The following is a 27,553-nucleotide window of genomic DNA, read 5'->3' as shown; positions in this document are numbered from 1 at the left end:
AAAGAAAAAGCAAAAACGTGTTACTATTTTCTCACTTCCAGAAAAGATTCACATGGGAAATGCTGTTTTAAAAGCTTAAAACCCAATTCATTTTCTTATTCCTCAGTTTTTATACTTAGTTGAAGTACGTTATGTGTTGTAAAGAAAATATTCCTTGACAATTAAAAAGTGAAGAGGAGTCTGATTAACAAGGCCTCAACTTTTGAATACTTCCTGGTCTGTTTTCTTTCATAACCCTGAAAAGCAGATTTCCCACTCCCCTCACTGCCTAGCCCAGAGGCCTAACAGAGAAATTGAGCCCACTTTTTATTAATGTCGCTTCGATACGGTATTCGTCGGCTGAAAGATCTGACTTCTTAAACTGAAGCAAAGTGGTTCCAGAGTCTAGCAATCAGGGAGATAAGAGAAGGAAGAGGAGAGCAACCAGGGGCGGAGAGTCAAGAATCTGGAATCCCTTTCTTGTAGAGAAACCATCCCCAGAAAACCCTTGAACATCCTCAGTGCTAAGTCCGCCACCAAGGAGTAGGTCAGCGGCAGCCCCGGGTTACTTTCCGAAGCGAATCTAAGCTGCTTCCGAAAACCCCAATTTAAGCACAGCTACCTAACTCATGCTTTCTCCCCAGTCCTTCCTAGCCCATGCACCCTTCCTCCCAATGACCCACTAACACATCTCCCCTCCAATCCAACATGGCCGCCCCTCCCAAACCACCCTCGACACAGCCTAATCAACTGGAGCCGGCACCGCCTTCTCTACGTTCATTGGTCGAGCCTATTCCATACAACCCCACTCCTGACCAGTGATTGGACAGCAGTGCCTGCCACTAAGGAATCAGGATCCCGCCTTAGGGGCATTTCAAGCTTCCTTGAGGCGACACATAAACAAATCCCTGTAGAAAGGCCTTGCAGGCCATCGCCTCTCCTTTACTCCTCCCCAGTGGGGATTTCATCAACCCCAAACAAAGCAGACGTAGACTTTCTCCTAACCCATAAGGGGAGTTGGTGCCCACAAGACTCCCTCGCCCGCCCCGCCCCTTTCCGCCCCCTCTTCCGGGGTAGCCTCCCGGCCCCGGCCCCCCATGCCCCGCCCCCACCTGCTCCACCCTCTGCTTCTCACCCGCCCCTCCTTCCCCACCCGACCTTCCCCTTTGCCCCACCCCTCTCCCTTTCCCTCTCTTCCTTCTCCTCCTCTTCCTCCTCTTCCTTTTCCTCCTCCGCCTCTTTTTCTCTTCCCTTTTTTCCTCCTCCCCCCGCCGCTCCCGCCCCAGCCCCGCCTCGACCCCTCCCCCCCACGCTCCTCCTCCCTATCCCCACCCTCTTCCTAGTCCCCCTTTACTTTCCTTTTCTTCGCTGCCCCTCCCACCCTTTCCCTGCTCCTGTCAGGCACATCTCGTCCTACAGCAAGGGGTCCATTCGGAAAACATCCTAAATGGGGACCAGCGCCCCATTTTAGGAACCTAATCTCCTTCAAAAACCCTTCCTCAGTTTCTCCAGGTTGAGAAGAGGGGGGAGAGGGGAAGTGACAACACCTCCCCACCCTGCAACTCTGTCTCCTACCCATCACCCCCAGACGGAAAAAGCCAGGGAGACTTCGTAACAACTTGACAACCCCGCATTTCTGCACAGCCTGAGAGTTTTTGCTTTTCTAAACATCTCTAGGATTTATGTAACAACCTGTCCTCGCTCTCTAAACCTTTAAAAAAATTTTCTGATAGAGGGAAAGAGCACCACCATTTCCCTCGAAGTCGACTCTAGAGCCCCTACCTGGAACACCCATGCCCAGAATGATAGTGACAGGCAGCGAGCAGATAAGCACCCCCTTCTCCCAGCGTGGCAGGGTCAGGTCTGCTCCCCACGTTTCACCACCACCCCCGCCCCAGTGCTCAGACGCCACGGCCAGAGCTTAGTCGTGTCACCTGCTTGGGGCAGGTGTGTGGCCCGAGCTTCGGCAGACCCGCTTCCTCTCCCCGCCCCCCTCACACCCCCCTCCCGCGACAGCCTCAAGTATGGAGCCCCCTCCTCCCGTCCCGTGCTTAGCCTATTCCCCCCACACCCGCTCGGCACCCTCTTGTCCCTCTCCCGGGGCCCCAGTCTTCTGCCCTCCTATTGCCGGCCAGGGGCAGGAGCAGGGCCCCGGGTGCCACCTCAGCCAGGGGCCAGCCCCCCCCCCCCCCGGCCCCGTCGCCGCACCACTCGCTCTCAGTGCTGTCCTACCCGCGCCTCCACCTTCCGGCTTAGGCTGCGAGGACTCTTACCTGCTGGTGCTGTGTTTAGAGGAGAGCTTAGGGGCTTGGGCCCGTCCTGGTGCGGGGGCCGCGGCCCCTCTCCATGCTGCTTCGGGTTTGTTTTGTTTATGTCCTTCCTGACGGGTTCCCGGAAATCGCGTGACTCTCCCCCCTCACGTGGGTCGGGGCGAGGAGGAGGAGGGCGGGGGCAAAGCGGAAGCCGACCAATCGAGGGCTGTCCCATAGCGACCAATCAGAAGTCTAATCCGCAAGGGCACCCTTGTCATGTGACCTGGAGGTGACTGGGAGAAGGGGATAGGAAGAATAGTGATGCTGTAGGTGTCAAAAGTCCTAGTGTAGGTGTCAAGAGTCTGAGCGTAGTGCTTTTGTATCAGGTCCTCGGGGTCAGTTGGGACGCCTTGGCTCACTCTTTATTACTACAGGTTGCCATTAGAGATAGTCAACCCCATACACAGAACTTAACGTGAGGGAGGCTCAGTAATGTCTGCTTGATCCGTCCTCTACTTTTCTGTCTCTTTATCATCTCTACCAGGATGTCAAAAAAATGACATCGTGATAGCCAGATAGAGCTGGCCCTGCAGTCAAGATAGACTTGGTTTCAACAGCCCCTCCCCTATAGTTATCATCTTATGTGACCCCGAGCTAGTCACATAACTTCTGATCTTCGGTTTCTTCGTCTGCAAAATGGAAATAATTTTAAATAATCAATTGATGCCGTTTCATTATTTCCTTTTGATTTAATCCTAGGGAAAAGATCTTCCTAACCAAAGATCGCTATATGAACTCTTAATGCTCTGACATATTCCCTCCTGTCAATATAACGGGCAATTAGACTGCTTTCCTGCCCAGTCATTAGAACAGGAGTTCTTAGTTTTTTTTTTTCGTATGTGGACCAGAATAATGTTTTTAAATGCATAAAACCAAAGGAAAATAATATAAAAATGTTTAAAAAAAAAAAAAAAAAACCAGTTCACAGAATCCCCATTCTTCCACCTCAGGTTAAGAATTGCATTGGAACATTTGAAAAAACACATAAAATTTTGCTGAACCTGAGATAGGCTGTGCCAGATGAAAAGATACATTTCCTCCTCGTTTCAGAACCTGGACGTGTATCGTCAGTTGTCTATGGGTTTTCCCATATTGGCAGAAAGCATTGTTATTGACTACTGAGTCAGAACTGAGCATTTGTGCAAAGGCTACAACCAATGAACTTATTCTCTCCCCTCTGGTCATTGAGAAGAAGACCTGTTGTTAGGTTTCCCTTTGCAGGAGGTAGGAGAGGAAAGTAGTGTTTGTGATAGAAGCCTGCCATCTATATTTTCATCTGCCTTCTCCCCCTAGCCATTTGTAAGTGAAACCTTGATGCCCCCTATTCTTCTGTATCTGTTCTATTTCTTCTTTCTTAGAAATGCATTAAAGTATTAGAAATGGATATGGACCAGGTTATTATAAACTTGTGAGCCTGCAAAGGTTGAAAGAACCACCAGATTCCAGAATCAATTACAGTCTATCTATAGCTACAACAACAGAACTCATTGAGGAACCAATTCTGAGAATCAAATTGTTTAACCTAATTTAACAACAGTTGAGACAACAATTTCCATCTGTTGGCTGTGTCACATACAGTGTGACTTGGGGATAGGGACAGGGAAGAATATTTTGCCACAACCACTTTAACTTTGAGTAGACTCTTCCCCTGAGACCAAGATTGTACTTCAGTTTTTGCTAAACTTTCTCATAGACATTTCTTTGTAAAGACTAATTAATGTTAATTTGTTAACTGATATTAAGAAGATAGTAACTGGTTATTTGATATTGGAGGAACATACTAGATGAAGATTCATAAGTGACAATAAAAAAAAATCTCCTGAGGGGTCAAGTAGTGATTCTTTGGAGACCCAATAGGATAGCTTGATTAAAGCTAGGAGTGAGCTTCAAAGATATGTTTTACATTGGCATATGACGTAGTTTGGGTACAAGATTTCAATAGACTACCAGCTTCTAATGATATCTTCCACTCAAGCATCATTCTGTCCATTTTAACATCAATCAGCAAAAAAGCAAAATAAGGAGGATGGTCAGGTACTTCATATAAACAGGCAGAGACAATCCAAGGTGAGGGATGGAGTGTCTAGTTCACAAAACAGCCAGGAGACCAATGTCTCTGTATGGAAGAGCATATAATGAGGAATAATGTGTATGTAGACTTTTGACAAATGACCAATTCATCTACTTTTCTTATCCCAGATAAGTCATGATTACTCATGATCTTTTTTCTGAAGCCCACCTCTTGCCTAAATTCTTTACTTCTGTTTAGGGAAATCACTATCCTTAAGTCAACCAAATTCACAGCTTTGTAGTTATCCTTGACTCTTCTCTCTCCCTCACATTCCATATCTGTAATTGCCAATTTTTGTCATCTGCAGTCCCCTCCAGGCTGCACTTCCAAATTTCCAGATTTCTAGTCTATAGACTGGATTTTTCACATTGGAAATACCATTCATTCCTGCAGACTTTTTCTCTGATTGGCTGGTTCCTCTTTAAGCCTCTACTTCTCTATTTGTGTATCCTACACTTAGTATTCTATCTTTTGCCTCCACACTCTGCTACAGGCTGTCCTACATGTCATCTCCACCTCTTAGAATGCCTACATAACTTTAAGGTTTACCTCAAATTCTACTTCTAACATGAGACATTTCCTGATCACTCCTATTGCTACTGCTCTCTTCCCCACATTAAAAAAAAATCCACTATTTTGCATGTGTTTTGTATGAATTCATTTGCATATAAGTTATTTTCCCCAAACTCTCCACAGGGATAAATGTTTCATTTTTGTCTGCATCCTCGATGTTTAGCACAATGCCTAGAACATATATCAACCACTTAAATGCATTCTGAATTGAATGGATTGGTAATATGCTTGTTTCCAGTGCTTTTTGGGTCACCAGCAATTTTAATTCCTTTGAGGTGATAGGGATATATGATCTCCAGCTATATAATTTCATCAGGAAATATTGGTGTGAAGGTTGCTCTGGGCTCTAAAAGGCAGAATATAAAACCTGGCAAGTTCTTTCAAGTTGGAAAGACTTTTGGTACCATCTCAGTGACAGATGTCTAATAGCCAGCTCACCTAAGTGCAGACACTCCTCACCACAAGGTTGACAGATAGATGATAAATATTTTGGCTAGCACAACCTATATGTGTCATTAATTGATTGCTAGATATCCAAACAGTTTTATGGTTAGTTGAAATTGTTAGAAAAAATGAAGATGTGATTCAAAGACACAATGAAACAAAACATGAAACAAAATAGCATGGCCATGAATTACCTAGAAACAACTCTTGCCATTCCAAATACCTCAAACATCCCAAATAATACATCATGTTGTGATTCAATAAAGCACTGGGTACCCACTGTGTATGTATATTATATCATCAAGCTGATATCAAAGGATTTTACTGCTCTGATCATTTGGGGGCAAAGGCTTCTTTTGAACTTGGAAGACCCATACAAAGTAGTAAAAAGAAAATCTCATTTCTTTTTCTCAAGGATGAAATTCAAACTCTTGCCATTCTCCTGTGAATTCTCCATAATCTGGGTTCCTATTTACCTTTCCAATCTCATCTCTCACTGGTCCTGCACATAAAGTCCCCTTATAATCTGTTAGAACAGGTTCTAGATTACCTTTATATGATTCTTAGCAGCAATTGTAGACACTGAGAATTTGATTTTCAAACCATTTTGGACTGGGAAATTCAATTTTCATAAATTTCAAAGTGAGATGAATTTTTTCTAGCATGAAAGATCTCCAGGAAAATTTTTCTTTTTAAAGCTTTTTCAAACCATTTTCAAATCAAAGGAATCAAAACTAAATCCAAACCAGATTTTAATTAATTATCATAATTACTCCACATTATTATTTCCTCTGCTTAACTTTTCTCTCAAGATCTAAAAAGAAAAAGATTCTCTTTCAAGGAAGGAAGACATCCTGCCTAATCTCTTAAGTTTTTAATAAGATATATGCATGGTTTGGTTTTTATCCTTTGGCATATCTTTGTTCATAGTAGAAATACCCAGAATGAACTGCCCAGGAGCTAGGTATGGGATACTTTTCCCAAGGACTTATTCACTTAGCAGATTTCAGGAATGTCTTTGAATCTCCAGCTCCTACTTGATATGGCATACAGTAAGTATTTAATAAATATCTAAATAAATGATGATTCTGTTGATAAGGATAACATTAAAATGATAGTGCACATCACAAGTTGGTGGGTTCTCAAGGAATCTGATGTAAACACAATTCTCCTGACTCTGACAAAGAAATATATCAACGGAGCTGGTTAATAAAAAACCTAGATTGAATCCTAGATGGGAGGAGAGCTGCCAAAGACCTTTAATAGTGACAAAGAAAGATAATTTCACCAATGTATGCAAAGGATTCTTGAAGAATATTGTATAGTAGTAGTCTTTCCAGCCTTTCCACTGGCACCATTTATTATATTTGAAAGCATACTATCAAGAAGATAAAGAGAATGAAAATGATCTTGTGTAATCAGTTTTAGGGGATTGCATCAAGTGATCTGTATTCTTATACATTATTAATTAATTAGTTAACAATCATGGCATTAAACTAATTTCTTTCCCTCCCTTTTATACTAACAGAGGATCTCTTTTCTCCCTTTCTCCTCATGATTATAAAAAAATTTCCACATTTTAAAAGTTTTTCCCCCCAATTAAAAGTAAGAGATTTAAGAGCTGTGAAATGCTATCCTATCCAAGTACTTGGGATTGAGCAAACATTTTGCATTAAGATCATTCAGCCATCCTTTCACTCATTTAACAAACACTTGTGTATGCCATGTTCTGGGCACTAACATAAGTGATAAAAAGACAAAGAAAAGGAATTACTAGGCTAGAAAGTAGAAAAACTGACATTATACTAGCAGGAAATAACATGTTACAGAGAAGCGAATATGGACCAAAAAAAAGTAGAAAGGAATGTGGGTGGGTGGGAAAGGATCTTTAACAACCTAGTAGGGGAATCAGAAAAGGGAGAAATGGATCTGAGTTTGCAGGGATTTTACAAAGTAAATAAATATAGAGTAATACCATTCTTATGTGACAGTTGACTCTTTGTTGATAAATCCAAAAGGCTTGTTTCTGTCCTAATTCTCCTTGACATCTCTAATGCATTTGACACTAATGATCTCCTGACACCTCCTTCTCCTAGGACACATTATCCAGATCTCCCTATTTTCTGAATGCTGCTTTTCTTTCAAATGTCTATTATGAGGTATCTAATCCACACAGTTTAAGTGACTTTTGCCAATGACCTACAGAAAAATTGATGGTAGAGCTAAAATTTGAGCCAAGATTTCCTAACTGCCAATCCTATGCTGTGTATCTCTGTGAGCACACATGTGATAGTGTTCAGTCATTTTCAATCTTGTCCAATTCTTCATGATCCCATTTGGAGTTTTCTTGGCAAAGATACTGGAATGATTTGCCATTCCCTTCACCAACTTGTTTTACAGATGAAGAATCCGAAGCAAATAGTGTTAAGTGACTTGCCCAGGTTCAAACTAAGGGTTTAAGGTCAAATTTGAACTCAGATTTTGCTGACTCCAGGTTCAACACTGTGTACTATGGCGCCACCTAGCTGCCTATCTATATCTATATCTATATCTATATCTATATCTATATCTATATCTATATCTATATCTATATCTATATCTATATCTATGTAAATAGTATACAATAGCATCTCTATAAAATATTTGGTACAACCACCTGTGAAATAATTTTGAAAACATGATGGGCCAAAAAAGGTATTATTGAGCATAGAAGGACACATTGTGACAAATTTCAGACATTACTTCCTGGCCATTTCCAAAATATGCTCTACCTGCAACACAGATCTGCAACTCTTTCCACATAAATTCAGAATTTGCTTTTTGGACCCAACCCTCTGATACCTTAAGTTTTTATACCTTAGCTTGCCAGAAACCAGGCTACCACACAACTTTCTGGATATTTCCAAACTATACCAGCCCATTCTCCCTTTCCAATTCTGCCTCTCCTTTACTAATCTCCTTAAAAATAGGGACTAAGAATGTAGCTTGTTTGTCTTTTGTATTCTCAGAACTTAACACAGTGCCTGGAATATAAGGGATTATTAATACATGATTTTTCATTTATTCATCCAGTCTGGTCCTGACCAACTCTAGATGGTCTTTTGTCCTTTATTTGGTCTTATCTGATAGATTTTCTAGTAGCAAAGGATGACCAGTTTTCACCTTTATGCTTCTAAGAATGATTTCTATTTTTTTTTTACCCAGGGTCACACAGCAGTTCACATTTGAACTCAACATCTTCCTGCCTTCAAGCCCTCTATCTATTCTATAGAGTGTTCTATCTACTGAGCCATCTAGCTGCCTTTCATCTATAAGTACGATGGATAAAATGAAGCAAAATTCAGAATAAATATTGTGAATTTGTTCAGTTAATGTTTTACAAATCAAATATACAAATGTCACCTCATTACAATAATTTCAATCAAAAATTTTCATTCTGAATAAAAAATTTCACTATAAATGAGAAACTCATTTTATTTATTAATTTATAAAAGTCTTCAAAATTGTTCATTTTTATAATATTGGTGTTATGATATATATTTTTCTTCTCCCTTCTGTATAAGTTCATCCAAATCTTTCATCTATTTTTTTTTACTTCTTCCAATAAAATAGATTTCCATCACATTCATATACCACAACTTATTCATCCATTCCTCAATCGATGGATATCCTTTTAGCTTCCTTTTTTTGCCCTTGCAAAAAAAAGAGTTTCTACAAACCAGGAGATCATTGTACAACAACAAGATTGTGCAATGATGATTCAGGCCAGTTTCAATGATTTTATGATGAAGATAGCCATTTGCATCCAGAGAGAAGAATGTGGGAACTAAGTGTGGACTGCAACATAGTATTTCCATTTTTTTTACTGTTGTTTGGTTGCATTTTTCCCCTTTTTGAATGATAATTGTAGAAATATGTATGGAGGAATTGCACATGATTAACATATATTGAATTGTTTGCCATCTAAGGAAGAGGGTGAGGGGAAGGGAGATCTCTCTAGAGCTTAAATTTAGCAGGGGCATAGCTAAGTCAAAGGCCATGTACTATTATTTAGTAACTTTTTGTGTGTAATTACAAATTACTTTCCAGAATGGTTACATCCATTACAAACTGTTTTCTCACTCTTAACAGTTACCTTTTCCTCTTTTTGTCATTTTTGCCAATCTGATGGTTATAAGGTGGAATCTCCAAATTATTTTAATTTGCATTTCTCTAATTAATAGTGATTTGAAACATTTTTTTAAAAAGATATTTTAAAACTGCTGCAAATCACTATCTTTTTTTTTTTTTTTTTTTTTTTTTTTGAGAACTACTGGTTTGTATCCTTAAGGAATTTATCACTTGGACAATGACTCTTATCCTTATCAATGTAAATTAGTTCTTTTTATAATCTTGGGAATAAGACTTTTATCAGAAACATTTATAAAGACCCACCCTTCCCTCCCCTGTTAACTGGTTCCTTTTGGTTCTTTATTGGATTTGTTTGTGCAAAAAAATTTTTATCTTATGTAGTTGAAGTAAGTGTTTTTATCTTGTGTTTCTCTATCCCTTGTTTGATCGAGAAATCTCTTTACAGAGAGGTGATAAATTTATAATGCAAAATGAGACTATATATCTATATCTATCTATATATTCTACTATTAAGAGAATTTATTTTGCTTAATTATGCATATTTGTTACAGGGAACTTGTTTTTATTTTCTCCCTTCCTCCCCCCATTCCCCTTTTCACCACCAATGGTGTGGAGGAGGGTAGGGAGAAAAAAAATATATATTTTGGTTAAATAAAAAACAATTTTTTTAAATGGGAAGATGCTACAATGTGGAATGCTGCATGTACTTTACACTGAGGTCACAGTATTGTTAGTTTTAATTATTTTTACTTTGTTATAAGAGATCTCTCAAGAATGGAAGGTCATCTAGAAATGTTTTTAATGTAAAAATAAATCAATAAAAATTTAAACAATAAATCTTTCTCTCTCAATATACATATATATAATCAGTGTCTAACAATGACCAAGAAAATGGAAAATATCTGCAATATCCGTATAAAAAGTAAATAGATACTTCTTAGTTAAAAGAGGTCAGATGTCTGTGCACATTTCATTTGGCTTTCCTTTCATCTTTCTCCCCAGGCAAAAATATTTGGAGTTTCCATCTTCCCATAATGGATGTCTTTCTTTAAAAAGCTACAAATAGTCTTTGTGATGGTTGGAAAGGCTAGCCTAACCCTTCAAGTCCAACCTTTGTGGGTTCTATATACCTTTATTGAGCACTACAGCTGGACAATACAGAAGAACAAAAAATGATAATGAGAATTCTGAGATCCATTTTTCAATACCACACTCCATGTCTGGTCCTAAGTAAAACTATGAAGTATCAACTATGCTTAAATTTCCATTATCTGAGATAGCTCTCTCCAGATCCCCAGTCTTCTCAAAATGTCCCTAGATATTTATATGAATTTGGTTATAATTATGTATTAGGAAAGGATCATGATATTCATTTACTATAAGATGCTAATAACTTAATGTTGGTTTTCCCATTTTTAAAAACTGACCCTAGAGACAGCAATGCAACCCAAAGGAAGTGAACTCTAAGGCTGAATTTTCAGGAGGTCGTTTACAACATAAAACAAATAAGAACCTCCAAGAATTAGGGGGGGAAGCATGATCAAGAAAAAAAGTTTAGGCAGAATAAAAATATCATTCTTTATATTCATTTATTCTTTGTACTTATACCCATTATGTGATTGATTTATATATCCCTGCTCCATCTCATTCATCATGCACAACTAATTTCCCATAAGATTTCGACTTCTCTGCCTGACTTTTTAGTCTAAACAACACAAACTCATAAACCATAGCCTAACCTCCCCAAATTCAGCAATCATTGTGTTTACCATGTATTATGAGTAAACAAACATAGAACGTGCTACAATTATATTAAAATCCACTATATGACATGTGTGGTAAAATGTGCTAATATATGAATACAATATTTATATATGAATTTGTTTATAATATATATTTGTATGAATTTGGTTATATTATCTATTGGGAAAACCTAAGTCACACAGATTCAATCATATGGATCACAGAATTTAAAGCTAAAAAGTTTCTTAAAGAGGACCTAGAGTTGGAAGCTCATTTAAAAGGGTAGCAAGCACAATTCTTACTGGAAGCATGAATCTCTTGCTGGTAGTCATCCAGGCTCTTTTAAAAGATTTTCAAGAATTCTGAGGTCCCCAAACCATTCATATTTTCATTAATTTTTGTATATTCATATAGACTGACACTTTATCCCAGGCAAAAGGATCTCAGACCACAGAAAATACTGGGTTAATTTTAAGGTTCATTAGATTGACCATCTAACTGACTACCCTCCCTGATTTGTCCTTTGCTGTCTCTCATTACTTATTTTGGTATGTCTTCTCTGGTCTGCTCAACTTGCCCTACACACCCATCCTCATTTAACCTCAAAAAAAAAAGGTAGGGCTGCCTGTGGGGGTGAAGGGTAGACAAACCAAAGTTTTTCTTTAGGACTGCTACTCCCAATAAATAGGATGTGGAGTTTCTCTCCTCTCTACAAAAGGAAAGTATAAGATCGGATCCTAGGTGCAATTGGGTGATTTGAGATAAAAGTTGGGATGGAAACAAATGTGGGTGTTCCTACTGGCCTTAAAGTGAAGGAAGAGCTGAGTTTAGTATTCAGGAGAGTTGGTAAAGGAGAGGGAGGAAGGGAGTGAGCTTCTCTCTAAATGGGAGCTGATCATCAAGGGCTGAGCAAGTTAGAAAACAGTAAATGTCTTTTAGCACTGCCTTCCTACTCCCACTGAATCAGGACCCGAATGAAAGCCTCTGACCCAGAGGCTTTTATTTCTTTGTTTTTCTTCTTGGCCAGCTTTAGAGAAATCTGTGACTAATCCAGGAAGCCAGTTTCCCTAAAGCAGTAATGGTGCCACCTGAGCAATGAAGAGCAAATATAGACATATCTGGTGGTCTTAGGCTTTAGAGGTAGACTTTCCTATTAACGAACCTAATGTGAAATATGGATTTATGAAACAGATAATTGTATAAATGTGTTTGGCAAGGGAAAAAGGCATATTGTTATAAAGTATAATGAAGAGTGCTATATTTGGAGGCCACAAGATCTGCATTTGAATCCAAACTCAGCTAATTATGATCAGGTGTGTGAACAAGTCACTTTCTCTCATAAGACTAATTTTCTCATTTATAAATGGGATGGAGGGGGACAAGATGCTTTCTCAAATCGTGTCCAGCTCTGGATTTTCCTAATTTCTTATGGGCTACACTGTTCTTCTGGGACTTATCTGACTTTTCCACCATGCTGCAAGGAGCTCCTTATTCAGAAAACCTCATCATCCTGCAAGCTGTTATCCACCTTGGTACCCCAATGCTTTCCTCCCTCTGAATTGAAGGTGGAGTCATGAACTCCAAAATTTCTATTTAAGAAGGAAGCTCAGATCAGAACATTGCCTCATTTCTAAAATGACTACAATACTTTGGAACTTCTCTCATCTGTATCTTCACCAGTTCCACCCCCTTCAGCTTTCTTTTGTCTTTGCCCATTCATTTGTGAGCTCCTTTAAGGTGAAGGACTGTCTTCCTTTTTCTTATTTTGTGTCCCCATTGCTCAGCACAATGCCTGGGATATAGTAGGTGCTTAATGTTTGTCCTTAATTTTTTAAGATCAATGACATCATGGGGTGATATCTTGACTCATGAGTGAATTGGGTTTACATGAGGCAACTGCAAAAAGTTGTCAGCTTCACTCTCTCTTCCAGAGGCAAGACAAAAATCAAGACAACTGTTGATGGCTTTGGTGTGTGATCAAGTTCTAAGCTGTTCACAATACCTGCTTCAGTCACCTTCATGGCCATTCCATAGGGAAAGTCTTCATATGGTTGAGGTAGACAACTCACTGATGGATGAGGCCTTTGGTTACCTTTAACCCTGGTTAAGCCATCTGCTAGTCCCCAAACTCCATTTTGAAAACCACTAATTTCAGGCAGCTGATTTTTCGAAGTTAATACATATGGTTTGTATATGTCAGTGTATGATGGATGCCCAGGTTGATAGTAACAGCTATCTGGAATAAAAATAGGGTACCTTGGAAATAAAACAGGGTATAGTCAGATAGATAGCTGATTTTCTAAACTTGATGAAAGTTCTGTTTCTCAGACTTGTGCAGCCATGCCTGATTGCCTTATTTAGAGCTAGCATAGGATTTAGAAATCAAAGGACTGAAACCTAGAGAGAGAAAAAGACTTACCCACAGTCCCACAGGTAGTCAGGACTTGAATTCAGGTTCTCTTATTCCTAATGTAGCACTTTTTTCGCTACATCTCACTGTATTTTTTTAAGTACACCTAGGAAAAAAATTCTTAGGCTTTTTGTGTATTTCATCGGTAAAGTTGATGGATCCCTTTATAAGTGCTGTTTTTTTTTTAATGCTTCAAAGTGCATAAAATAAAATGCATAGTATTACAAAGGTAACCAACTTATATTGAAATAACAAAATACATTTTTTAAAAGTTCATGATTCTCCAGTTAAGATCCTCTACCCTAGGACAATAAATTGGCTGTCCTTTTTATGACCAATTTTTAAGAAACATCGAAAGCAAAGGGGATTCCAAATATTTTCCTTAGAAAAATGTATGAGTTCCAGGTTAAACCTTAAGAAATTTGATAGATGAAGGACATTATCCTCTGAGATTTAAAGCATAGGAAATATTTTTTCTGCCCTGTAGGGAAGCACTTGTCAAGCCAAGAAAGGATCTGGCAGTTCTTTTGGAAGCTAAGTGTAATCATTTAATCAACAAACCTTTCATTAAACATTTATTAAATATTATTATAAGTAATGCTCTGTACTTATGTCAGGAATTCAAAGACTATGACATAGACAATATTCTGAGTTTATAATTCAGTAAGGAAGTCCTTCCTCTGCCTTAGCTCCACATATCAGATTTACCCTCTTTGGTCTCTCTCTCTTTGGGGCTATAGTCCCCTCTTTCAATATACATTCTAATCATCATTAATCAAGTCCTCCTTTTTTTCTCACCTTGATTACTGTAATAGGCATCTTACTACTGTTCCTGCTTTTAGTCTATTCCATCTCTATTCCACCCATTTTACTACATACAACTCTGATCATATTACTCCCTTATTCAGAAAACTTCAGTGGCTCCCCATTATTTACTGAATTAAACATAGCAATGGTGGAATGAGGTGATGAAGACTTGTTCATTTACTCCTTTTTGCCTCACCATACACCATTATCTAGATGGGTTTTCTGGTATGAATCTTTTTTATTCTGGGAAGTTGTTCTTTAATTTGTGTGTGTGTGTGTGTGTGTGTGTGTGTGTGTGTATTTTAAAGCTTTCTCTGTATGTGTGTGTCTATCTCTGTTCCTTTTTCTTTGGGGATGTTTCCCTACTAAATGCTTCCTTTCAACAGTATTTCCAATAAATATATCGTAACTAGCCAAAAACCTATAGTTAACATTGTTTATAAAGATTTTATAAAGATTTTTTTAAATGGTGCTTAGGTAAAAATTTGGGGAAAAGAAAGGATTTTCAGCATCAGAGCAACAGTCCTAAACAGCCTCATTCCTTAAAGTCCTGATGGCTTTTTTTGTGGAAGTCATTTCTATTCATCTTCTCTATTCTAGCTCCTTTTTAGCTTTTAGCAAATTCCTTTTCCAGCTGTGTACATCTACATATCTTGCCTGGATCTGACTTCTTTTCCTCGACTTTTAGAACTGATTTTTAAAAGTCATCTAGAGGCTTGGCTTATCACCATTCATCCTAGGGTGTTGTTTCTTAATTCATTCAAGGGACCTTATAATGAAACCACTAGGTGCTACAATTTGATCTTTAGTAATTAACACTTCCTTTTGAACCCCTTTCCTACGATTAAGTCCTGGATTTTTAACACCAATTCCATCTCAAAAGTATAATCATGGTTTTAAAGCATCTCTATTACATGGCATTAATCTCAGATTCTGTATAATAGTCTAATTAAACTGGAAGCTTCCCATCATCCTTTCCCTGTCTTATACAACCCTTTCCTTTGCTTTTATATAGCCTCCTTTCCATACCTGCAGTGGCATCTTTCATCCCTATATATTGCTATTGAAGTCTTTTATTTCCTTTAATATCCCTCCAACTCATATATGGATTCCTTCACAATTAAAGCTTTTTTTGGGGGAAAGAGGATCCAGCTGAACATGATTTCTTCTTCCTCAAAAGTCTTAACCTCTTTATTGCTTTCTTAATATCCCCTGGACAACTAAGTGAGAGGATAGAGTACTGGGCCTAGAGTCAGGAAGACTCATCTTTTATGACTTAGAAGTAGGACTAGAAAGGAGCTCAATAGACTAAGACTGTGCATAGGATAAAAGTGTGGGAGATATAGAAAAAAGGGAGGCCAGAGACAATCAGGTGCATCCAATCTGGACCTTGAAGATGCTATCAGGAAAACTACTTAATGACAAAGACCTACAAAGTGAAATGAATCTCCTTATAGTTTTCTCAGGGTTAAGGGATTTGCCTTTTACTCACATCCCCTTCCTGTGACTTATTTGAGCCTTTGTGTTACTTATTTTGAAAATATCTAAATAATCACTACATTTGGAGTGTCAAAGGGGAAACTGTAAACACAGTTCCTGCCTTTTAAGGAACTTACACTCTCCCAATCATTTAAATTAAAACCTGTATCTGGCTCTGTTTTAAAAAGATGCCCTGTGCCACCAAGACCCTTACCTCCAAAAGTACTCTAATTGGAACCATGCTTTTAAGTTTTGAGATCAAATGGCCTCTACTGAATGACAAGGACATTATTTTTTAGAACCATCAGCTCAATATGAGTATGTTTAAGCAGGGTTTGAAACATTAAAAATCTTTGCTCATTTTTTTTTTTTTTTTTTTTTTTTTTGGTAAGGTAGTTAAAGATCACTTTAAGCTTCTTCCTTGTAGTACTAGCAAAGCTTAATGAACAGAATTGATTAAAGTATAGGACTGGCACTTTCATGTTCAATGCTTCAGAAAGAATTTACTGGTTTCTCTCTTTCCTCACTCAGATGACAATTTCTGCTGCCTCTCCTCATTTTAGCAAATAATTTTCATGAATTTTATGTGGCAAAATAAAGAAACAAAAAAATGGTTATCTGTCTGCCTGCCTTTCAAGTCACAAATGTGAAGCTTTTCCATTAAGGCAGGGCTTATGATAGTAGAGTTCAGATTTGTATAGTATATAAAAGAATGAGGTCATTTCCACACCATGATTAAGCATAGATTAAGAGTAAGACTTTGGAAAGAGGCAAATAATGCTAAGAGCTCAAAGTCAATCTTCCTTCTGACTTTTTTCAAAAATTCACTTCTATATAGACTGCAAGTATCCCGAAGTAGAATTATTAACAGATAATTTAAATTAATTACATATAATTTTTTTCATATAACTTCTGTGTACAATTGTAAATTTAAACACTATTCAACTAAATAGTTATCAGAATCACCCACTAAATGCAGGGGCTAACAAAGACCAAAAAGTGATTTCTCTCAAAAAACCCATATTCTCTGGAAACCCTAATTAATCTAGTATACTTCTCAATGAGTTTAACTGAATGACACTTTGGTAAAATATTAATACTTCCAAGTAAACAGTAGTAGGAGAAAGTGAGAAGTAATTGACATAACACAGTACCATTGAATTAACAACCTTATGTATAAAGTTCATGGATCTGGATATGACACAGAAATTAGCTCTACTCCTCTAGCATATGCAATCTAAAAAATATTTATTATATAAAGATCAAGTAACCAATAAAAGATCCTGAAAGACAATCTTATCTAGGAATATTGCAATGCAACAATGTCATACTGTTAGTCTAATAAACTGGATTTGGAATATGGGTGAAAGGGAATTCCCAAGCAATGAAACAAGAAACATTTTAAAGATACATAGCTACAGTGTGTGGTACACAGCAGGCTTTCCAAAACATTTGTTGAGTTTGGTAGCTTCAAAAGCAAGCAGTTTAAGTGTTGACTACTGGAAAACAGCAGCAAAAGAAAGACCAGCTGATGTGTAGCAATCAAGACTGTTTTCTGAGAAAAGCATCCAGGCTGATTGGAAGTCTAAAAGAGAGAGAGAGAGAGAGAGAGAGAGAGAGAGAGTGTGTGTGTGTGTGTGTGTGTGTGTGTATGTGTATGTGTATGTGTGTGTGTGACTCCCTTACCCAAAAAATAAACCCCCAAAACAAGTTTATTTCTACTTACAGAATTCAAAATTTTAACTTATGTGGAAAGCCTTATTAAGCATTCTTCCCTATCCTTCCAGGATAGGGAGGAAGGACAAGAGGAGAGGAGGAATCAACAACAACAAAACCCTTTCACTAGATCCTATTGTCCCTCTTAGCAATTTTCCTTTATTTTTTTTCTTCTTAGCAACCCTTCTTGAAAAAGCTATTCTAACTTGGTGCTTCTACTTCCTTTCCTCTCCCTCTTTTAAATCCTCTGCAACTCGACTTCTGACCTCATCTATCAATTGAAACTGCTCATTCTTAAATGACCAATGATATCTTAATTGCCAAATTAAATAACATTTTCTCAAGCATCTTTCTTGACCACCCTCTAGCTGATGACTCTCTTTTTGGATACTCTCCCCTCTAGGTTTTCATAAAACTTCAGAACAACTTCTTCTTTTACCCCTCTTACCATTTCTGTCTCTTCTGCTGGGTCATCACTGTTAACTCCATGACTCTGTACCAGGTCTTATTCTTTTCTCTCTAAACTTTTTTTAACTTGGAAGTTCATCAATTCCCATGGGGTTCAATTATCAAGTCTGTGCAGATGACTTATAAATCTATGTATCTGTGGGTCCTAGTCTGTCCACAAAGCTTCAGACCCTCACCACCAAATGCCTAATAGACATTCCAAATTGGATCTGCCACAGGTATCTTAAACTAAACCTGACTGAAATAGAATTGTCTGCTCCTTCCCCCAATTCATGTCTCTTAAGAACAAATTTCTCTATTACTGCAGAAGGTAGTAATATTTCATCACCAAGATTCCCAGTCTCCTTTTCTGTCTTTTATTCTGATTCACTCAATATATATAATCAGCAATGAAATCTTATTTCTCGCTGTACTGCGATCACATAAGCCCATCCTTTTTATTCACATATCCACAACTGTTTGAGTGCTTATTCTCACCTGAATTGGGGATACAGATGGATACATAGACAAACAGATAGATATACAATTTTATCCTATATATATCTATTCAGCCACACTCCCAAACATGTAAAGCTCACAGGTAGTTACCTTCAAATACCAAAGGCCAGTTACTAGCAAATGCCAAATGCAAAAAACAATTGCTTGCATGTTTTTTCCCCATTAAGCTGTGAATTTCTTGAGTGCAGAGGCTGTTTTTTGCTTATCTTTGTAGCATTTATCACAGTTGCACTTAATAATGCTTATTGACTTGAACAATAGCATAATAGCTTCCAATTTAGGCTCTGTGCTTCAAATATCCTTCTGCTCTAAACCATTCTCAACACATATGCCAACAGAACCTTAAAGTACCAGCTTTCCCATCTCAAACTTCATCATACCCTATAAATTTAAATCTCCCTATTCTTCTAGGATAAAATACAAATTTCCATTTGGCATTCATAGTTGTTCATAACCTGGCTTCTTAGAGACAACTAATCAATCTATCAAATATCAAGTGCTTATTATATACCAGATACTGTGCTAAGTCCTTGGGATGTTCCTCCCTTGCCAAAAAATAAATAAATGACATGATACCTGCCCTCAAGTAATTCACATTCTAATTGAGGCAACACACAAACAACTATATACATAAAAGATATGGGCAGATGACAGAGTAAAAGGAAGACAATTCCAGAGGGGAGGCACTAGAAATACAAACCATTCTAACATCTCCCCTCTCTAAGCTTTGTATTAGACTCGACTCAGATGTTCTTTTTCTGAATATCTGCATCTTGCAATCAGATTCCCTTAAAGAATATATATGATGAAAAAGAATCTATATGGTTTCCCATGTTAGAATGTAAACTCCTTAAGAGCAAGTACTATTTTATTTTTGTTTCCCTGTTACATAATATTGTGCCTGGCACTCAGTAAATGTTTAATAAATGTTTGCCTGTTTGATACCAATGGAAGTATTTAAGTGTGAATAGAACTACTGTGGAAGTCACTAAGACCAGAATTCTTATTATAAACTTGTCTCCCCTTCTTTAGTCAAGATGGACAGAAAAATATAAACTAAAAAACAGGAAATCCAATCATGGCTGACTGTCAAAAAGCCAACAACCTGGTGACAGTTAAGTTTAGATCACAGGTTTAATTTCTCAAAAAACATTTCAGGGATAGAATGAATGTTGGTTCAGTTAGCAATTATCTTATAGTTCTATTCTACTACATATACTTATGAAATGAGGGGAGAACTACCTAGGATCTTGTCTATTCAGGCCTGGTTAAAAGCTTTCTGTTATCACCAGCCCCTACACTAGGATAGAAGCTGCCTTTCCCTTTACTGAACTTCACAAGAATATTGCATTCCTACTACTAATCATAAACAGCTTTGTAGTCTATAGTCATTTATTTGTACTTCTCACTTCAATTACATTTTGAGATCCTAGAGACACAAGTATTACTACATTATACAACTCTTTATATTTAGCTGACATAGAAAGTACTCTGTATTAATTAAAGATGTCTTCAATTGAGCTTATTGTCCCCCAAAACTTCACAGTTTGTCTATGGCACTATCAGTCTCCTATAATCAAAATCTCCTTCCATTTTCAACTTTTCTCATTTATTTCACATCTCTGAAATCTTGATTTACCTATTCACTCTCTTCTATTTTTTCTCCTCTCTATTCTCACTACCATCATGTTGTAAAGACTCTAAACACTGGCTACTATAATACTGCAATAGTCTCCCTAAGTAATTTCTACTTCCCCTCCAATTAACCCTTTATATTGATGTCATTCTCAGGGCTACTACACTTTTTTTTCTGACCAGTTCCATACCATGCCACTTAAACCCAAGTCTCGCAATTCAGTATAAAAAGGCATGATTTACAAGTATATTATGGGGGAGATTGATTTTGATAGCAATTGTTTGGGAAAAGAGTTGTAGGATTTAGTGTATTAAAAGTCCAACAAATCAACAATGTGATATAATAATCAAAACAAGTGATCTTGGGCTGCACTGAGGAATATACCTTCCAAGAGCAGAGGAGTAATCATCTCTTTGTACTCTGCCCTTATCTGGAATACTGTGTTCAGTTCTGGGCACCATCGTTTAAGGAAGACATTAATAATCTGGAATGTCCAGAGGGTAATCAAGATAATGAAAAGTCTTGAGATCGTGTTATATAAAGATTGATTGAAGGAACTGAGAATATTTAATCTGGAAAAGACTTGGGGGAGAAGGGGAGAATGAGAAAGGGGAGGACATGATTTACTATTCAAGAGACTATTATATGAAGAAGAAATCAGATTTTTTTTTCCCTTTTCAGTCCCAGAGGATGAAATTTCAGAGATAACTTCAGGTTTGGTGTCAAGAAAAATTTCCTAACAATTAAGAGCTGGCCAAAAGTAGAATGGTCTGCCTTGAAATTGAGAAATTATGAAGATATTCAAACACCACTTTAAGCATGTTGTAGGGAATATTCCATTTGTGCAAAAACTGGATTAGTTAGCAACTTTGGATTCTTCCAACTCTCAAACTCTGTGACCTAAATGCTATCTGTTCTCCTCCCCCAAGCCTTTCATTATTCTTCATTCTGTTTTGCAACACTGATTGACTTCTCATATTATATTTATCAATGTTTGTCGTATTCAATACACTGGTAAATACCATCACATCTTATCTAAAATTTCCATGCCTTTCCTCCCCACTACAGAGTGTGTGGTACATTTCTTGAATGAATATATGTTCTTTCATGCATCCCAAATTATATAGCTATCTACATTAATAAGCAAAGAAGTTCAAGAAATTTACCAAAGTTAGAATTTTAAAGTTGCAAAATCGGCAATGTGTAAATTACCTGAAAGGACAAATAGTCCTTATAAAAGAAAAATCACAAACACTGAAGCCAGATTTCTGTAGAAAGCAGAAAAAAATAATTTATTCCAAAGGGAGATAGAAATTTAAATTCTTTGGAAAATACAGCTTGATACAGCTCCAACACCATTAGGGTACATTTTTCCTCTGAACATGATCTCCTCGCGATTAACAAAACTGTAGTAGCCATCCATCTTGCTGTAGAAGTCTTAAACGCATTATTTATTTTTAATGTGGTTAATGGTGGGGGGAGGAGATCTTTAAGTTCTTAGGCATGAACAGGAAAAAGAGAATAATATATCTCATTAAAATTACATTCTTCTGCATCAGAAGAGTCCAATATACCTTTGGTGTATTTGGCATGTACTTTAGAAAAAGTAGGCACACAGTTTGACAAAGAGAAAAAAAATTTTAAAGTATGTAACAGGAAAAAAATACTGAACTTTAGAATAAGACAAAAATTCAAGTATAGTGTAAATATTTAAGGCAGCTGGTCTCCAAACAGATAAGTTAAGGCATTCTTTGGATTAGAGGATGCTTTCACATGTAGAAGAGATGTATCTTCTTTACCTGTAAAATAAAACCATTTCAATTATTAATTCTTCATCCCACTTCTCAGGAGAAAGAGATTCACTTAATAAATTAGTAAATTAAGGCAATGCAAGAACCATAAAGTTAATCAAGTCATTAATTAAAAATGAACAAAATCACATATGGTATGTTTAATTATGAAAAAAAATATATAGAATACAAAAGAAGTATGCTGGATTTGAAGTAAGAGAATCTGGATTCAAATCCTAGCTCTTCTACTTACCTATATGATCTCTCAAGTAAGTTGTCTGGGGTTCAGTATCTGTGTGTATGAAATGAGGGGAATAGATTAGGAATCTTATGATTATGTATATGACATTAAGTTTGACTTGTAAAAGAGGTTTTTTTAAAGATCCAATCAAACTAAATCTTAATATACTTGACAAGAATAATTGGCAACTATAATATGTAGAAAAACAAAACAAAACAGTAGTAGGGAAAAGTAATGTTGGTTATATTTGGAATTTATGCAAATTTAAATCTATATATCAAATCACAAATTAGTCATCTCTTCCCCTCTTGTGGTAGGAAACAGGATTACTAAAAGTGCAGTTAATAATAAAAATATTTCCCGTTTCGGTGTCTAGCTTCTTCTTAACTGTCCTCTTGTTTGCTGTTTATTCTACTTTAAACAAATATGAAGAGCAGAGCTAAGGTCTAAGGTTAAAACCCCTAAACTTTTAACATTATCAAATAAAAGCATTAACAACCTGGCAGTCAGTCAAAAGTCCTTAAATGATGCATACCCCTTTGACCAATAACACAATAGGCATATAGCACAAAGAGATCAAATTAAGAGGAATAAAACTCACATATATAAACAATATTTATAACAGTTCTTTTTGAAGTAGTATAGAATTATAAACAACTGCAGAATGGTTGAAAAAATTATGACATATGAATGTAATGGAATATTACTGCACTGTTGAAATGTGTTAAAAGGGACAGTTTTCAGAAAAACCTAGAAACATATGCAGGATTTTTGTTTTTCTATCTCTTATAAAGATGAATTTGCCTCTGATCAAAGGCTTATGATCAGCTCTTGGGAAATTTGTACGAGACATTCCTGAACATGTGTGAGTTACACTGGTAGCTTCTATGGTCTAGGATCCAAAAATCTAACTAAGTTTTGTAAATTCAGATTAGGATATAGATTATAGTAGGGTTAGGATACAGACTATAGTAGGCTGGATATGGAAGATCTGAAGACTAGATATAGAGTGTATATGCATATATACATATGTGGAAGCTCTTTAGATCAGTAGGCCATGATGAGTAAACCTCATAGAAAGGTTTCCAAACCTTTCTCATCATCTTGAGTATAAAAGGCTCAAAAATTCATGTGCAAGGGAACCGGTGGCTTAAGAGTTCACTGGTACATGGTGGGCTATGTTACCAAATTACAAGCAATACATTTAAAAACCAAAACAGAGTCAGTGACATGCAAAACAAATTGTAAGTAAGCAAACTTGGATTAGAGGCAAAGAAATGACCAAGGCTAAAAGCTTTTTAATGGCTTATAGTTTAAAAAATTTTCAAGGTGTTTCACTGTCTCTCAGTTACCCTTTCTCCGTTAAGCATAATAGAATCTTTTTGCTAAACTAGCAGAGAAAATTAACTTTACTGAAGAAAATGCAGTAGGTGAATACTGATATTTTATATAGTATGGTATTTTCCCATTAAATTTTATTAGACATCAGAAAGTATATTCCCTTTCTGGAAAGGGAAAACAGAGCTTGTGAAAACCATATACATCAGGGAATTATTTTCAAACAGGTTATGATACTAGTTATATGCACTAAGTTATATAACATGACCTTATGGTCTGAAGTTGGAGCGAGTCAAAAACATATAGTCTTAATTTTCCCTCTAATGTACAATTGTTCTGCTTTTGAATAGCTCATATGATCTCTTTTCAAGCCTCCTCATTTGCAAAATGAGGGAAAGACAAAAGGTAATGTGCACTTAAAATTTTCACATTAAAAGCATTATGTAAAGTGCTATTATAAAAACCAGAGTTAGGGAAACATTCCGAAGAAACCCCTTGATGAAAGAGTCCAGTCCCTCAAGCTAAATGACTTAAGTTACTGCTATGTAGCAATGAATTAAATTTTCATCTAAATAAGTGAAATTTGGCTTTTCCAACGACTCCAACATTCAGTGATTATAATACTCCTTCAATCATTGTTTTATAGCTCTCAAATGACACTTATCCAGCCCACAAATACTTACTGACCACCTAGTACAAATTGTGGTAAGCAGCTCTGTGTGATGACCAGAAAGTACTGGTCTGAAAGTCAAGAGGTTTAAACTTTAGTTCTAGTTCAACTACTATAGTATTTCTGTGATATGCAGCATCTTATTTTTAACTCTCTGAGTCTCAGTTTTCTCATATATAAAATGAGAGATCTTTCTTCTGGCACTATTATTAACATTTTAATACATATGTACATACAAACACATGTACAAACTCTGTAGTTTTAAAAACAATGTATTAGGTGACCACCATCAATGTTAGAACTGATGTTGAAAAGTATGCTACCCATACTTTCTGACAGAAAGGATGCATATATATGGAGTATGTGCACGCACATGTGTGCATGCACACAGACACACACACACATACAACCTCCCAAGGGTTAAATATCCTCAAGCAGATTATGATCCAGTAGGGCTGACAAAAGAAACATAAAAAAGATAAGGAATAAAAAGACAACACATGGATATAAGTTAAATGCCAAATAAATGGATAAGACAAGTTTTAGTAAGAGCACATTATGGCTACTGTGATCAAAAGCAAAGCTTCACCAAAAATAGGGGATAAGAAATGGATATTTAAAGAACAGTAGAATTCAACTATGTGAAGATGAGAGAATGGCACAAATAGCAGTAGAAATATGCAAGCTGTTTTCAGAGGATAATGTAAAGTCATTTGCTAATAAATTAACAAAAGTTTTTTAATAACCCTGAATTGCACATATATTTAAATATATATTTTAGTTCATTTAATACGAGTTCAATTAAATAATTATGAGGTGCTATTATATATGTGCTATTGTTACATACCATTATCATGTATATACATTTGTGGTACTATATGTGTACTAGATTAAAAAAAAAAGCAAAAATGAAATAACCCCTGACTTCAATGATATTTCACTTAGGGTGGGAGTGGGCCCAATCAGATATGCACAAAGATAGAGCAGGAAGGGATGGTAACCAAAGAAAATATAGGCAAATTGTAATAATAGTCAAGGAAAAAACTACACTTTCAGCTGGGGTTAGAGGAAATTAAGAGACATGAAACAGAAAAAGTAATACCTGAACCAAATATTAAAGGAAGATAAAAATTCTGAAAGGGAAAGTTGAGACAGAATAGATACTGGGGATGACCTTTGTGAACATATGGAGGTGAGGTGGGAGATAGAATGTTGAATTCAAGGATGTCAAAGATGACTATTAGATTATGAATCTTGATAATGAAAAATTGATGGAATTCTCAACAAAAATAGGAAAGTTTGGTGGCCAATTAGATTTGAAGTTTTGGTAATACAAACAATTAATATCCAGCAGACAACTGGAAATGTGGGACTGGAAATTACTGAAGTAGATTATCACTAGTTTTTGGTTTTTTTTTTAATTTGGGAGTTGTCTGAGTACAGATGATAAATGAATTCAGGGATACAGATAAGAATCAGAAAGACCTGAGTTTAAATGTGACTCAGACACTAGCTGTGTGACCCTGGGCAAGTCACTTAACCTCGTTTGCCTCAATTTCTTCAGTAAAACAAACTGGAAAAGGAAATGGCCAAGAAAACTCCAAATGGGGTTACAGAGAGTAGGATACACCTGAAAACAAAAACTCCAAATAGGGTTACGGAGAGTAGGATACCCCTGGAAAACAACTGAACACAACAACAACATAAATCCTTTTTCTTTTGTCTCTTCCCCTTTTACACTCTGCCAGTCCTCCGTCATGGGCTGCCATCCTCATCACCTTCCATTCTTAAGTTACTGCATTCTTGTTAGCTAATCTCAAAAAGTCTTCTTGGGAATCATCTCCAATCTTTGGTCACACTGCTCACATTATTGCTGCAAATATTGCTGCAAAACTTTCTCTTTTTTTCATTCCTAGTGTTATGTCTATTCTTTCTCTTCTCTCACTAGATGACTCTGGCTCCCTTGTTGCAAATAAAATTGAATTCAATTGTTTTGAGTTGATTCAATTTTCCTATTCCTTAAACTTATCAGAGATCTTTTTTCCCCCACTGTTTTAATCTCAGAGGATAACATGGACTTTCCTACCAAAGCTGACTTCCATTAAGGAAAATACACCCTTTTCTTAGTCTTTGCTACTCTTCCTGACTTTTCTGCAGTTTTTGTCACTGTGACAATCTTTTTTTTTTAAATACTGTCTTTCCTTAACTTTTTTGACACTTATTTTCCTATGTTTTTGACTTTCCTTCTTGATGGTCTTTGCTGGATCTTCTTGTTTCCCTTCTCTAAATTTTTTATCTTCAAAATGATCTAACTTAAAAACAGATTGTGTCATAAAAAGGATCCACATGTGCAAAAATGTTTATAGCAGTCCCTTTTGTAGTGGCAAGGAACTAGAAACTGAGTGGATGCACATCAATTGGAGAATAGCTGAATAAGTTATGATATATGAATGTAATGGAATATTATCATTCTAAAAGAAACAAGCAGCAGGATATTTTAGTAAGGTCTGAAGAGACTCATATTGCTAAATGAAGTGAGTAGAACCATGAGAACACTGTACACAGTAACAAGGTTATGTAATGATCAACTGTGATGGACTTGGCTCTTTTCAACAATGAGGGGATTCCAGCCAATTCCAGTAGGTTTGTGATGGGAAATGCCATCTGTCCAGAGAGAGGACTCTGGGAACTGAATGTGGATCACAACATAGCATTTTCACACCTTTTTTGTTTGCAAAAACAAAAACAATTTGCTTGTTTGCTTTTTTTCCTCCCCTTTTCTATTTTTTGATCTTTTTTCTTTTACAGCATGATAAATGTGGAAACATGTTTAGAAGAATTAAATATGTTTAAATCTATATTGAATTTGTTGTTGTCTACGGTAGAGGGGGGAGGGAAGGAGAAAAATTGCAAACACAAGGTTTTGCAGGGGTGAATGTTGAAAACTATCTTTGCATGTATTTTGAAAAATAAAAAGCTATTATTATATTTAAAAAAAGAAAAATAAAAAATGGATCATGGAAGTAGAATAATCTAGGATATAATGGTGAGGTCAAAGATAATAATATCCTTGTGGGCTGTTAAAAGTAGACATACAGATTTTAGGAACTAAAGAGTTTGATGAACTGGGAGGCCAGAGTATTTGAAGAAATGTCAACATGAATACTGAATGAAGACAGGCAGCTGGATAGAGATACTTGTGAGCCAATTCCTGAACTCCTTGAGAAAAAAAAGAAAGTGATCTAGA

At 36.7% G+C, this 27,553-nt stretch overlaps 2 protein-coding genes across 3 annotated transcripts in view; both read right to left on the bottom strand.

Annotated features, from left to right (window-relative positions):
* The window catches only part of CREBRF (CREB3 regulatory factor), a 48,536-nt gene extending 46,149 nt beyond the window's left edge, over positions 1-2,387 (bottom strand). The window contains exon 1 of one of the 2 annotated variants that reach the window (XM_012552536.3): positions 2,253-2,387. The gene's annotated coding sequence lies outside the window, so the exon portion shown is untranslated. The remainder of the gene's footprint in view (positions 1-2,252) is intronic. The other variant, XM_003756831.4, reaches the window with a different exon arrangement.
* Positions 2,388-21,541: 19,154 nt separating this feature from the next.
* Positions 21,542-27,553, bottom strand: part of ATP6V0E1 (ATPase H+ transporting V0 subunit e1) — a 45,111-nt gene continuing 39,099 nt past the window's right edge. Inside the window, exons 4-5 of the mRNA XM_003756830.4 lie at positions 22,311-22,349; positions 21,542-22,066 (exon numbers count right to left, since the gene is read on the bottom strand). The gene's annotated coding sequence lies outside the window, so the exon portion shown is untranslated. The remainder of the gene's footprint in view (positions 22,067-22,310; positions 22,350-27,553) is intronic.

Source organism: Sarcophilus harrisii, chromosome 2, assembly GCF_902635505.1.
Source record: "Sarcophilus harrisii chromosome 2, mSarHar1.11, whole genome shotgun sequence".
Taxonomy (NCBI): domain Eukaryota; kingdom Metazoa; phylum Chordata; class Mammalia; order Dasyuromorphia; family Dasyuridae; genus Sarcophilus; species Sarcophilus harrisii.
This window is presented reverse-complemented; position numbering and strand designations above follow the sequence as displayed.